At 36.8% G+C, this 15,495-nt stretch overlaps 1 non-coding gene across 1 annotated transcript; it reads right to left on the bottom strand.

Moving 5' to 3' along the window:
- Positions 1 to 13,665: 13,665 nt before the first annotated feature.
- Positions 13,666 to 13,772, bottom strand: LOC121213399 (small nucleolar RNA R71). The gene has a single exon (XR_005908781.1). It is a non-coding gene; the product is annotated as a small nucleolar RNA R71 (small nucleolar RNA).
- Between the last annotated feature and the right edge of the window lie 1,723 nt (positions 13,773 to 15,495).

Consider the following 15,495-nt stretch of genomic DNA (forward strand, 5'->3'; position numbering starts at 1 on the left):
TATAGTTGACAGATTAACAAAATCAGCTCATTTTATTCGGGTACGAATTGACTATTCACTTGAAAAGTTAGTTGAGTTGTGTATTTCTGAGATTGTGAGATTACACAGAGTACCTATTTCTATTGTTTTGGATAGTGATTCAAGGTTCACATCGAGGTTTTGGAAGAAATTGCAAGATGCACTGGGTTCAAAAGTACATTTTAGTACCGTATTTTACATAAGACAGATGGTCAATCCGAGTGAGTTATACAAATACTTGAGGATATGTTGAGATGTTGCATTCTTGAGTTCAAAGGCACGTGGGAAAAGTATTTGTCGTTGATTGAATTCAAGTATAACAATAGTTTTCAATCGAGTATTAGAATGGCACTGTACGAAGCTTTATACGGTCGAAAGTGTCAAACACTACTGTACTGGACTGAGTTATGTGAGAATAAGATTTTTGGGGTCGATTTGATTAAAAAGACCAAACAAAAAGTGAAAGTAATTCGTGATAGTCTAAAAACAGCATTAGATTGTTAGAAATCATACGCAAACTTGAAGAGGAAAGATAATTGAGTTCCAAATTGGGGATAAAGTGTTTTTGAGAGTATATCTATGGAAGAAAATACTTCAGTTTGGTTGTAAAGGCAAATTGAGTCTAAGATTCATCGGCCCGTATGAGATTATTGAAAGAATAGGACCAGTGGCACATCAGTTAGCTTTCCCGACTGAGTTAAAGAAGATTCACAATGTTTTTCATGTATCGATGCTTTGACGATACCGATACGACCATTTGCATCTTATTTCTCCTTCTGAAGTTGAAATTCAGTCCGATTTGTCGTATAGTGAAGAACCGATTTGAATTTTAGCTCGTGAGGTCAAAGAGCTGAGAAATAAGAAAATCGCATTAGTGAAAGTCTTATGGCATCGACATAGCATTGAAGAAGCTACGTGGAAACCCAAGGATACTATTAGAAAGCAATATCCAAACCTGTTAACTGGTAAAATTTTCGGGGACGAAAATCCCTAAGGGGGAGAGTTGTAACAGCCCGGTTTTAGCTAAATTGGAACAGTGGTTTTAGAACCACAAATCCAAGGTTATAAATTTATTTTAATATTTTTTTTGGTGTTTATAGCATGTGATTACATATGTTTGAAAATTTCGTGAGCTACTTTTAGCGTTTGAGTGCTCAATTTGATAAAAGGACTAAATCGCTTAAAATGCAAAATTTGTATTCTAATTCATAAAGGTGTCTAATGCCTATGGTTGACAAAATGTGAGGTCCTTATGATGTTATTAAGTCATTTGAATAATGATGGACAATGAAGCCAGTAGTTAGTGGAATTTTAATGTTAATCATTAAGGGGAATTATGTCATTTCATAATTTAATTTAAATTAAATAAAAACAAAAGTTAAAATAGATTCATTCATCTTTTTTTACAACCAAAAATGGAGAAGGAAAACTAGGGCATGAAGCTTTTCTAAATTTGGCACTTTGATAGCTTGATTGAGGAATGTTTTCAGCTCGGTTTTTGATGATTTCTATGTTTTTGTGATCGTTGCTCTGAGTACTAGCTAGCCGAGGGAATAATTTCCAAAACTGCTTAATGTTTTGAAAGTTTCCATTGATGAATTGATGTGAGTTTTGAATGTTTGATGATGAATTATGAAAGCTTCATGATATATTTTAATGTTTTATAAAGTTATTTTTGGAAAAAATGTCAAAAAGAGATTTAATTGTGAAATATGCAAATTGAGGGGGTTAAAAGTATGAACAAATGAAATTTTTGGGTTGCTAGAGGTCCCTATGAAATTCAGTCAAGCATGGGTTAAATTGAATTTCATGAATTTTGTATTTTTAAGGTTCAAACGGGATTCTCGATATCACATTTCCGTTGAGCTTGCTCGTAATATCGATTTCAATATCCTTAGCACCAATCACATACTCATGGAATAATCAAGCATAATTCACAATAAAATTTAAGCATTAAACACATGGTACAACATTACATTAATTATATATGTACTTACCATACATGCAATATTAAAGCATTTAAAGTATGGTATATACTGCATAATTTGCAAATGAACTTACCTCAGTAAAAAATGATAGAAACAAGCCTAGTCCTCGTAAACTTTGTTTTTCCCCCGATCAAGACCCGAATCATGTTTTTCTTTATCTATAATGCCAAATTTAACTTGTTCAATACATACATTCCTTGAATTGACCCATAATTCATACTTTGGTAAAATTACCTTTTTACCCCTAACTTTTCACTTATTTACACTTTAATCCCTAGACTCGTAAAATGAAATGCATGGATTTTCTTGGTTACACAAGCCTAGCCGAACCTACACCTTAGGTATAGAATTTCTTCATAAAAATTTCACACAAACATGCAATCATATCATGGATCATCAAATAATCATAAAATAATTATTTCTATTTCGGATTTGCGGTCTCGAAATCACTATTTTGACTAGATCTTAATTCGAGATGTTACAACTCTCCCACTTTAGGGATTTTCGACCCCGAAAATCTTACCAATAAAAAGGTTTGGGTACTGTTTTCTCATGGCCTCTTTGGGCTCCCATGTAGCCTATTCAACCCGATGTCGTTACCATAATACCTTCACAAGGGCAATGTTTTTGTTTCTCAACTGTTTGATTTCTCGAGCCAAAATCTTAACCGGTTCCTCACCATAAGTCATATCTGGTCTAATCTCAACTTCTGTTGGTGAAATCACATGTGAAGGATCTAATCTATATCGACACAACATAGACACATGAAATACATCATGAATCTTTTCCAATCCTGATGGTAAAGCTAATCGATAGACAACTGGCCCTATTCTCCTGGTGATCTCATACGGCCTTATAAAACGAGGACTCAACTTGCCCTTCTTGCCAAATCTCATAACCTTTTTCCATGGAGATACTTTCCAAAATACCTTATCATTGGCTTGATACTCAATTTCTTTCCTTTTCAAATCCGAGTAGGATTTCAGTATATCCGAAGCGACTTTCAAAGAATCACAAAACACTTTGAACTTTTCTTCGATTTCCTTAACCAAATCGACCCCATGAATCTAATATTCTCTAGGTTCAGTCCAATATAACGGCACTTACGTCTGTACAATGCCACATAAGGCGCCATTTTCAAACTCGATTGATAGCTATTATTGTAGGCAAACTCCACCAACAGCAAGTACTTTTCCCAACTACCTTGGAATTCCAACACACAACATCAGAGCATGTCTTCCAAGACTTGAATTACTCACTTAGACTAACCATTAGTCTGTAGATGGAAAGCATTGCTGAAATTCAGCTTTGTACCCAAAGCTTCTTGTAACCTTTTCCAAAATCGTGATGTGAACCTCGAATCTCTATTTGATACAATCGATATAGGTACTCCATAAAGTCTAACAATTTCACCAATGTACAATTTAGCTAACTTATCAAGTGAATAATCGGTATGTACTGGAATAAAATGAGCCAATTTAGTCAGTCTATCGACAATAACCCATATGACATCTTTCTTTCTTGGAGTTAAAGGCAACCTATCACAAAATCCATAGTAATCTGGTCCCATTTCCACTCGGGAACCATGGTGGACTGAAGTAAACCTAAAGGTACTTGTTCAGCCTTTCCTTGTTGACAAACTAAGCATTTTGATACAAACCTTGAGATATCTCTTTTCATACCATTCCACCAAAACATTTTCTTCAAGTCATTATACATTTTTATTCTGCCAACCGTTGTGTGCCTCATATAAAATATTCCGAATCAACTCAGTGTACTTCGGAACACAAATCCTACCACGAAATCTCAAAAAACCATCGGAGTCACTCAGAAAATCTGGTTCACTGCTGGACTCACACTAAATTCTCTTAGCTTGCAACTCTTTATCAACTTTTTGAGCATCACAAATCTATTGGAGAAAAGTCGGTATAGCTTTCAACTTGGCTAGAATCGAACCATCATCGGACTAAGTCAGCCGTGTATTCATAGCCCTCAAGGCAAACAATGACTTCCTACTCAAAGCATCGGCAACCACAATCACCTTACCCGGATGGTAATCAATCACAAGCTTATAATCTTTTAACAGTTCCAACCATATTCATTGCCGTAAGTTCAAATCCTTTTGAGTCATCAAGTACTTAAGACTTTTGCGATCAATATAGACATGACATTTCTCACCAAATAAATAATCTCGCCAAATCTTCAAAGCAAACACTATGGCAGTCAACTCTAAGTCATGTGTCAGATAGTTCTTCTCGTGAGGCTTCAACTGTCTCGAAGCGTAAGCTACAACTTTTCCCTCTTGCATAAGTACACATCCCAAACCATTTAAGGAGGCATCACTATAAATCACAAATTCTATACCTGACTCAAGTTGTACTAAAACTAGAGCCTCAGTAAAAAATGCCTTTAATTTCTGAAAACTCTACTGGCATTTTTCTGTCCATTCGAACTTGACATCTTTCTATAACAACCTCGTCATTCGAGTAGCAATCATGGAGAATCCTTTAACAAACTGTCTGTAATAACTGACCAAGCCTAGAAAGCTTCTAACCTTAGTTACATTTCTCCGCAATTTCCATTCAATAATAGCCGAGATCTTACTCGGGTCAATACTAATACCATCACCTTAAACAATGTGCCCAAAAATCCAATTTCTCGAAGCCAAAACTCACTTTTACTAAACTTGGCATACAACTATTTATCTTTCAAAGTCTACAAAATAGTTCTTAAGTGTTCGGCATGCTTTGCCTCATCTATCGAATAAATCAAAATATCATCAATAAACACAACTACAAACTTGTCCAAATATGGCCGAGATATTCGATTCATTAAATCCATAAACACAGAAGGTGCGTTCGTCAACCCAAATGGCATAACAAGAAATTCATAGTGGCCATACATTGTTCTAAAAGTAGTTTTAGGTACATCCGACTCTTTAACTCGCAACTGATAGTAGCCGGACCTCAAGTTTATTTTAGAAAACCATGTCATTCCTTTTAATTGATCAAACCGGAGCCTCAGTCAACAATGCCTTTAATTTCTCAAAACTTTGCTGGCATTTTTCAATCCGTTCAAACTTGACATCTTTCTGTAACAACCTCGTCATCGGAGTAGCAATCATGGAGAATCCTTTAACAAACCTTTTGTAATAATCGGCCAAGCCTAGAAAGCTTTTAACCTCAGTAACATTTCTCGACGGTTTCCGTTCAATAATAACTGAGATCTTACTCGGGTCAACTCTAATACCATCACTCGAAACAATGTGCCCAAAAATCAAACTTCTCGAAGCCAAAGCTCACTTTTACTGAACTTGGCATACAACTGTTCATCTCTCAAAGTCTGCAAAATAGTTCTCAAGTGTTTGGTATGCTTTGCCTCATTTCTCGAATAAATCAGAATATCATCAATAAACACAACCTTGTCCAAATATGGCCTAAATATTTGATTCATTAAATCCATAAACACAGTAGGTGCATTCGTTAACCCAAATGGCATAACAAGAAATTCATAGTGGCCATACCTCATTCTAAAAGTAGTTTTAGGTACATCTGACTCTTTAACTCGCAACTAATAGTAGCCGGACCTCAAGTCTATTTTTGAAAACCATGTCACTCCTTTCAATTGATCAAACAGGTCATCATTCCTTGGATTCTTGATTGTTACCTTATTGAGCTATCAGTAGTCTATACACAATCTCATAGATCCATCTTTCTTTTTCATGAATGATACTGGAGCGCCCCAGGTGAAAAGCTCAGTCTCACAAAACACTTGTCGATTAATTTTTGCAACTATGACTTCACTTCTCTAATTGGAGGTAAACCTGGCAATTCTTTTGGGAATACATCCAAATACTCACATACAACATACACTGATTCAATCTTCAATTCAGACTCTTTTGTATTAAACACATAAGCCAAATAAGCTTCACACCCTTTTCTCATACATTTCTGAGCTGACATTGAAGAAATTACGATTGGCAATCTATCTAGCTCATCTGATTCAACCCGAAGAATTTCATCATTTTCACAGTTTAATTCAATGACTTTCTGTCTACAATTCACTATAGCATCATGAAATGTCAAGCAATCCATTCTCAATATAACATCAAATTCATCAAACAGTAACAATATCAAGTCAGCCGGAAAACATTAACCTCTAATCATCAAAGGGCATTTCGTACATACCTTATCAACTAAAACATTCTTGCCTAATGGGTTTGACACCTTAATCATAAATTTCGTAGACTCAGCAAGCATATTTGTAAAACCCCTTACCCGTACCCAAGATCGGGACAAGGTACAAGGCATTACCAGACACATACTCAGACACCTTCAGAAAATACGAGTTATAAAATTTTTTTCTAATTTAAAACCAATCAAACAACATCATAGTGTCCGATTATGGACTTACAAGGTCCAAAAAATACATTAAAAGTGATCTGGGACTAAATTGAGAACTATAGAAAATTTTAGTAAAATTCCTAGGGTTATGCCTCACATGCCCATGTGGAGGCAAAACACATGCCTGTGCGCTTGGGGACACGCCCGTGTCCCTCACTCGTGTTGAATTATCTGGATTTATTTTTTCATTTCGAACCTACAGGGATTTTCAGACGACCAAGCACATCCCATGTCGCTGGCCCATGTGACAGCCCAAAATTGACCCTAGTCGGGAAGTGGTTTCGGGACCACAAAACCGAGTCATAAAAATAATTGATTTCCATATTCTATGCTTATTATGTGTGTACATGAGTATGTGGAAGTTTCATTCTCGAATTTTGCCAATTGCATGAGAAATTATTAAATAGGGATTGATATGAGACATGGTGAAAATATGATAGGCTAATTTAAAATGGTCTATTAATGCATGTTGTGAAAATGATGGGTTTGCATGTCAAATTACCCAAAATTTGAGCTAGTGGTTGGCCATGCTATGGGTGGAAACATGTTGGGAACATGTTGGCCTAGTGAGGTATGTAGGAAAAAAATAAAATAAGGGGCATGGGCATAAAATAATGAAAAGGAGTATGATGAATACAAAAAAAATGTGTGTAGTTTTTTTCCCCCCCATTGCCGTGAGCTAAAGAAAAGAAAGGAGAAAATTTTTGTTCATCCTTTCTCATCTTCATTTAGCCGAAACTAGAAAGAAAAAAAACAAAGAAAAAAAAATGCTCATCCTTTGGTTCATCCTTGGCCAAAAATTTTAAGGAGGAAGGAAGAAGAAAGGTTGAAGAGGTTCGGCCATGCATGTAGCTAGGCTAAGGTATGTTTGATGATGTTCCATGAGATGCATGCATGTTTTAGTTGTTAGCTTGAGTTCTACCTAGCCCATGGTCTAAATCTTGCTATGTGATGGAAATGACACTCGGCCATGGATGCATCATTCTTGGTTGATGTTTGATGTTGTGGTGATGAGGCATGAGGATGAGTTAAGATTCGGCCTAGGTGGAGTTTGTGTTAATGCCATTGCATGCTAAATATGAAGCTTGTTAATGATGCATGTGATGGTGGCTTGATGATTCTTGAACCTCCTTTTTAGCATTTTTGAGTGAGCACATATGTGCATTGGTTGCTAAATGGAGAAGAATCGGCTAGCAAGTTGTGTGCTAAGGCCGAATATAACTTTTGCATGTTAATGAGCAATGCATGTGTTAAATTGATGGAAAGGGAGAGGATGCTTTACTAGTGTGTATATGTGTGTATTAGCCAAGTTTTGAACTTGAAACAAAAGGGTGTTTAGTCAATACAAGTGACCATACTTGTAGAATGTATTAAGTGTTGAAATCGGCCCCAAAATAGACATGTATATTCGGCCAAGGGGGAAAAATTAGCTAAAATGTTGAGTTTGATTCATGATTCCGTACATATGTGACTTTAATGTCTAATGTATAAATATGGGCTAAGTGCCTTGTGTTCCTCTTTTCGATGCTCAAATGATTAAATCAATTTATTTGTTTAATTAAGCTCAAGAGCAAAGGGGAACTAAATCCGATAAAGGGAAGGAAAAAGTGGTCGAATAGCTATCGGAATCGTTCGACAACACCCGAGGTAAGTTCTTGAGTAAGAGAGCTTAAATTATGATGTGATTAGATCATGTTTTAAGCAAATTAAAATCATGCTCTTTGTGTGGCTATTGAGCCGAATTTGCAAGAATGATAAATGTCTTGTGTTTGAGTTTTGCTAACGAAAATGAAATACGAATGGGCCATGATTTATTGTTAAATGTGCATGGTTATTTGAATGATGTCCGAGCTAAGTCCCGAAGGTTTGTGCTAAGTGACAATATCCGGACTAAGATCCGAAGGCATTTGTGCGAGATACTAATTCCGGGCTAAGCCCGAAGGCATTTGTGCGAGATACTAATTCCGGGCTAAGCCCAAAGGCATTTGTACGAGATACTAATTCCGGGCTAAGCCCGAAGGCATTTGTGCGAGTTACTAAATCCGGGTTAAGTCCCGAAGGCATTTGTGCAAATTACTATAACCGGGCTATGTCCCGAAGGCATTTGAATGAGGAGCTATATCCGGTTAAATTCCGAAGGTACGTGATTTGGGAATGAATGAACTTGCTGTAAAATTCCAGTTAATACTCTCGAAACATCCCAACATTGAGGTATGTTTCGTATGTGCTTGAATTTAGTTGAGCCCTTACAAATAAGTATTCGCTCAGTTGATAAACGAGCTACCGGCCTTTGGCTGAGTTGATCTTTTGTGTATGTACATAAGGGTTGATAATGTGAAGCAAGTACGATATCGTAAATTTGTGCATATGAAATTATCCGTTTAGCTATATGAATGCTATACTTTTGTTGTGCTAGAATTCCTTGCTCAAAACTTACTAAGCATAAATTGCTTACTCCGTTTCATTGCTCCTCTGTTTTATAGATTTGGTTCTCCAGCTATCGGACTCGGGATCTTGAAGTCAAAGTCGCCCACACTATCAAAGCCCCCCCTTTTGGTACAATTTTGGTTGAACTTCGAAATGGCATGTATAGGACTACCCGTTTGTTGTGGGTCGTGGACCCTTTGGACTTGTATAAATTTTGGATAGCCATGCGAAAATGGCTTATATGTGTTTGAGTATAATGTTATAATCATTTGGTGTGGATATGCTTGACAAGGATTGGCCACGGGGATGGTTAATCACTTTCATAAATTGTGCTATTTATGCAAAAAGGGCTAGTTGAATCATGGAAACCATGAAATAGGTAAAGTCTACCTTAAAGGCAGATGCTGACAGCAGCAGTGATGTAGATTTGGAAAATCACTAAAAATAGTAGGAATGGAATTAAATAGTCAATAAATTATGTAAACAAACCTTGATGAATCTACTTTCATAGAAAAGTAACGAAACAATCATACGGACAGTATGTTAAGAGATATTCAGGTTCTCATGAGACAGGGCCAGAACGGTTTCTGGATTCCCTGTTCCGACTTTGGAAATTCATTATAAATTAACCAGAGATAATTAGGAGTCATACCATATATTTTTAGATTCCTCTCTGAGTGTAGTTTCTATAGAAACAAACGGCATCAGTATTGAAGCCTTGTACAAGGAGATATCCAAGTCGTAATGCGCAAAGGTCAGGGTAGTCGATCCCTGTAACATGGGAGACTTTGACTAATAAACTGTACTAATTGGCCCGACCAAAAATTCTAGAAAAAAATATGTAGATGGGCATATGAGTCTAGTTTCAGGGAAAAATCACAAAACTGATTTTCGAGTTGTGAAACTCAATATATGATTTTTAAAGAGACTATTACGCAGATTGGCAGTGTCTGGAAAATTTTTAAAAGTCTGTTAACACCTCGTGTTCGACTCCGGTGACGGTCTCGGGTTCGGGGTGTTACAGCCCATGTCCCTCACATGGCCTAGACCCGCTCGTGTTGTTGCCCGTGTCCAAAAATCCAAACATTCTTTTTATGATGTCATCGCTCATTTTGAGGAACACAGCCAAGGCACATGCTCGTGTGCTAGGCCGTGTCCTCCACACGGTTGAGAACACGACCGTGTCTCTAACCGTGTGTTTACTACCATGCAAACTGACCTAAAATTTTAGGTGTAGGGGACACACAGCTAGGCAACACTTCCACGGGGATGACCGTGAGTCACACACGGCCCAGACACATGCCCGTGTGTCTACCCGTGTGGACCTTTTTAGGGTTATTTTCCAAGCCTTTTGTCACCTTCTATTATCAATACACACTTAAAGACATCAATGGTATTTAACATGACCTAATTATAACTCTTAAACAACCTTGGCATAACTCATTGCATGTTAACCTCATCTCTTTGGTTTAGTACATGCTAAATTATTCTTTTTGTATTAGGGATTAACATAGCACATTTTACATTTTACACATAGGCTATATTATAACCATATACCATTATATGCTATGTCCACTCTCAAATTATTAGGTCTCATTTCAATCATCCATCCATGATAAACCTCATCACCATATCTTATGAAACATTTAAACATAAACATGTATCATTAGTAGGTTTACAACCTACATCAATATGAGCCATATATCATGGCCATATAGAAAATAATAAGTATACCATTTAAACCTTTACATTGGCTAGCCAAATGGCACATATAACAAAATAACCAAAAGCCCTATATATGCCATTAAATAAAATAAAAGTATCTATATACCAAAGCGGGACAAGTCAATAGTGTGTTGATTCTCCAACCATCTTCCAATCTTCACGAGTCCATAAGCTTTGTAAGACAGCGAAAAGAGAAGGAGGTAAGCATTTATAAGCATTTATAAGCATTTATAAGCATTTATAACCATATTTAGGCAATAATTCCAACAAGCATGAAATAGTTTTGCTATCACATGCACCCAGTCACCAAGTTAGTCTCATAACAATACATCATGTCATTGGTCTTAGATGAGCTCATCAATTCAATATTTCCATTCTTTATTTCTCATGTTAATCTCCTTGAATTTCTCAGAAATCTCGATGGATAGTCCAATTACCGTCAAGTCATACAAGTGATCATCTCAAGTACGCACTCTCGGGAACCTTACATCTTACAGCGAGATTACTAGTCCAGGCTAAATCCTCCTATAGTAATAACTCATAGAGCAATGTCAGGATTACCAGTCCAGACTAAATCTCCTTTTTACGACAATGGCTCTTACAGGTTCGGATCTGAATTGGCAGTCCAAGCTAAATTCAGTCCTCAATCAGATTACTCGTCCGGGCTAAAACCTTAATGCACCCATATTCTTCAAGAGGCGCGATCACTCAAGGAACACCCGTCCGGGCTAGATCCTTCCTATTGTGAGATCATCGGATTACCTGTCTGGGCTAAATCCTTTTCTGCAACACATGCAGGATCTCATGTCATGTAATCCATAATTTATCCATCGGATTTCTATTTCTATTTCAACCGGGACATTTATCATCTTTTCAATTACAATACTACATTTCATAGATTATCATGCAATGAATATTTAAATTTTTATACATTCAAGAACATGCAAATTTAAGTATACTAATAGTTTACTTCAGGTTATACAAACTTACCTGGTAGTTGTTTTGGATTCGTGTCTTGGTTATTCCAAAACCTTTCATTTTCCATGATCGACCTCCGGAATTGGTTCCTCAGGGTCTATTGATAAGCCGTAATTTATACATATATTTACCTCATGTTTAACGCATTTTATGGATGATTTTCCATTAGAATTGGTGAATTTGATGCTCCTAATGCTTTAATTTCATGTTTTACACTTAGGAGAGCATCGGAGAGAGAAAAGAATGAGAAACGGGCCAAAAATGAAGAAAAAAGGCCAATGTACGAAATCAACACGGCCTGGACCTCCTCACACGGGCAGACCACACGGTCGTGTCAATTTGGCAGGCTCGAGCACGGACCGAAGTAATCGTACATGGGCGTGTCCCTATCAAGCCCAAGTTGAGTCCAATTCAGAAAATCTAATTTTGAGGGCTTTGAGGCATTCCAAAGCGTATAAATACACCCTAGAGAAGGAAAAAAGGGAGAACGGAGTAGGGGGTAAGGAATTACTTCAAGAAAGCCGATTGATTCATCTCAGAAGCCGGATCCATCATCAAGACTGAAGATCTCTCCTCAATTCCCCTTCAAGAGTTTTAGGTTTTCTTTATGTTTTGTATTCTTTATTATTCTGAGATGTTTTCTTATTTAGTTATGAACTAAATCCCCCAAATACCTAAAGGGAATGAAACATAAGACGAATATTGTTATTATTTTCTGAATTGTCTGATAAATATTTGACTTGTTCTTAATTATGTGTTCTTTACTCTTGTTCTGATATCCCAGGATACTGATTCAAGATAAGCTCTTATTCAGAGGAGGAATAGACCCTCTTTAAGAGTACATTTGTCATAATTAAGCGGAGTTGATTGCGCGCCTAGACATAGGGTGACAAGATTTTGCCGGATTAGGGTGAAACCTAATAAGGGGATCCATAGATCGAGTTAATGCAACCCTAGAGTGTTAATTAGAGAAAAGTCTCAATTATTCAATCTAGGGATTAGACGTTATTAGTCTTGAATAGTGACAATAACTTAACTTAGGGATCTCTACGGAACAAATTAATAAATAAATCGTTTGATTCGAAGCCAAAATAACAAGTACAGTCTAGGTGGATTTTTCCTTAGGTATTCTCTTTATTCAATTGATTTTTCCAAAAGTAATTCCCCAATTCTATTCTCTGTCCGTTCTTAGTTTAGATAATTAGTTAGTTAAAACTAAAACCTCTTTATTTTTAGGCTAGATAATAAAAAGACAGTCATTACTAGTACTTTTAGTTCCTTTGGGTTTGACAATCCGGTCTTGCTAAAACTATACTACTGTTCGATAGGTACACTTGCCTATATCGCGATAATAGTTAGTTCAAGAATGAGTAATTATAAATATTTAAAACCTAACACGAAATCATGCAATCAAGTTTTTGGCGCTGTTGCCGGGGAACTGAAATATGAGGAACACTCATTTTTTTATTAGTTTAGCCATTTATTTTTTGTGTACTTTAATTTATTATTATTATTTATTAATTTACTTTTTCCTTCTCTTGGCAGGTTTTTATAGTTTATGACTAGAAGAAATCCATCAGGACCATTACTTTTTGACGAAGAAATTGATCGTACAGTTTGCAGAAATCAAAGAGAAATAAGGCGAAGCTTAACATACACAGAGAACGAGCAAGAAGACGATACTCAACCCCAACCGAAGAGATGGCTAAAAACCAAGGCAATCAGCTACTTCCTGTAATGTTAATCAAAATCCTGCTCCACACACTATGTATGATTATGCTAAACCTTCTTTAACAGGAACTGAATCGAGCATAGTTAGACCTGCTGTAGCTGCAAATTTTTTCAAATTAAAACCTAACACTATTCAAATGATACAGCAATTTGTTCAGTTTGATGGTTTGCAGGATGAGGATCGCAACACTCATTTAGCCAACTTCTTAGAACTATGCAATACATTTAAAATTAATGGTGTCTCTGATGATGTCATTCGTCTTCGGTTATTCCCTTTTTCATTAAGGAACAAAGCTAAACAGTGGTTGAACTTGTTACCACGAGGGTCAATTACTACTTGGGAACAAATGACCGAAAAATTTTTACTAAAATATTTTTCGCCGGCTAAAACGGCTAAATTACGTAATGATATCTCTTCTATTGTGCAGATGGATTTAGAAACACTTTACGATGCATGGGAGAGATACAAGGACCTTTTGAAAAGGTGCCCTCACCATGGGTTACCGCTTTGGCTACAGGTTCAAACGTTCCATAATGGCCTAAATCCTTTGACTCGATAAATGGTTGACGCAGCTGCTGGCGGAACCATAAAAAATAAAGCACCTGAAGATGCCTATGAGTTTATAGAGCAGATGTCACTACATAACTATCAATGGCAAGTCATGGGGACAAAGCCAACGAAAACAGCCGGTGTTTATAATGTCGATTCGGTCACCATGCTCTCTAATCAGGTAGAACTCTTAAATAAAAAGATTGATGGTTTTCTTAGTTCTTCACAGGTTCACCCAGTAATGCAGTGCGAAGCAAGTGGAGGTGGAACAAGCCATTCGAAATACCAACCTTATGGCCACAACATGGATAACGAGCAATTAAACTACATGGGTAATAATCCTCAACCTCAAAACAATCAATATAGTAACACTTACAATGAAGGTTGGAGAAACCACCCCAATTTCTCGTGGAGCAGTCAAGGAAATCAAAGACCACAACCACCTCCAAGTTACCAACAACCACCCTACTAACAAGAAAAGAAGCTGAACCTTGAAGAGATGCTCTCAAAGTTTATTTCAGTGTCAGAAACTCATTCCCAGAACACTGACACAACACTTAAAAATCAACAAGCGTTGATCCAAGGGCTTGAAACTCAGATAGGCTAGCTTTCCAAACTAATTTCCGAATGACCACAAGGTAGCTTGCCAAGTAATACTGAACCCAACCCAAGGGAACAGCTCAACACAATTAATATTCAAGATGAAGAAGGAGTTGTTGAGCCTGAACTAGAACCGAGGCAAGAAACTGTGGTAAGCAAAGGCCAATGTGAGGTAGATAACAATAAAAACAAAACGGTGAGTGTCGAATATAAACCTCGTGTGCCATACCCCAACGCAACAAGGAAAGACCGCTCAGATGAATAATTTGGTAAATTCCTTAAACTCTTAAAAAATTACATATTAACTTACCGTTTATTAAAGCCCTATCGCAGATGCCAAATGTAATGAAATTTTTAAAGGAACTTTTAGCAAATAAGAAGAAGTTGGACGAGGCATCACACGTGGAGCTAAACGCAGTTTGCTCAGCTATTCTCCAAAATAAACTACCGAACAAACTAAAAGATCCAGGGAGTTTTAAAATTCCTTACTTAATTGGTAGTTTAGATGTTAATAATGCATTAGCTAATTTAGGGGCTAGTATTAACATCATGCCCTACAAAATGTCTAAGCAATTAGGTCTCTGGAAACCCAAACAAACTAGGATGAGCATTCAATTAACAGATAAAACTATAAGGTTCCTTAGGGGTATTATTGAAGATGTACTAGTTAAAATCGATAAATTTATATTTCCCGTTGACTTTATTATTCTAGATATAGAAGAGCATAGCAACACTCCTTTAATTTTGGAAAGGCTCTTTTTAGCAACTGCTAAAACGATTATTAATGTTGGCACAGGTGAACTCACATTCCACGTGGGAGATGAAACAATCACCCTTCAAGCTCGCAATTCTAGTAACACATTGGGAATTGAAGGTGATCGTTTAACCCATTCTCCTAGAACTGCCAACATGGTAGAACCTACTTTACAGGAAATGCATTTGAAGGAAGCACACGAGTCATTCTCAAGCAATAGTAGAGGACCTGTTCATAAAGATTGAAGATTAGAAATCGAGGAACTCGATGAATGGCAAACACATAAACCAAGAACACCCGACAAACCGAATCTACAACAGA

The sequence above is a fragment of the Gossypium hirsutum genome, chromosome A13 (genome assembly GCF_007990345.1).
Source record: "Gossypium hirsutum isolate 1008001.06 chromosome A13, Gossypium_hirsutum_v2.1, whole genome shotgun sequence".
NCBI lineage: Eukaryota > Viridiplantae > Streptophyta > Magnoliopsida > Malvales > Malvaceae > Gossypium > Gossypium hirsutum.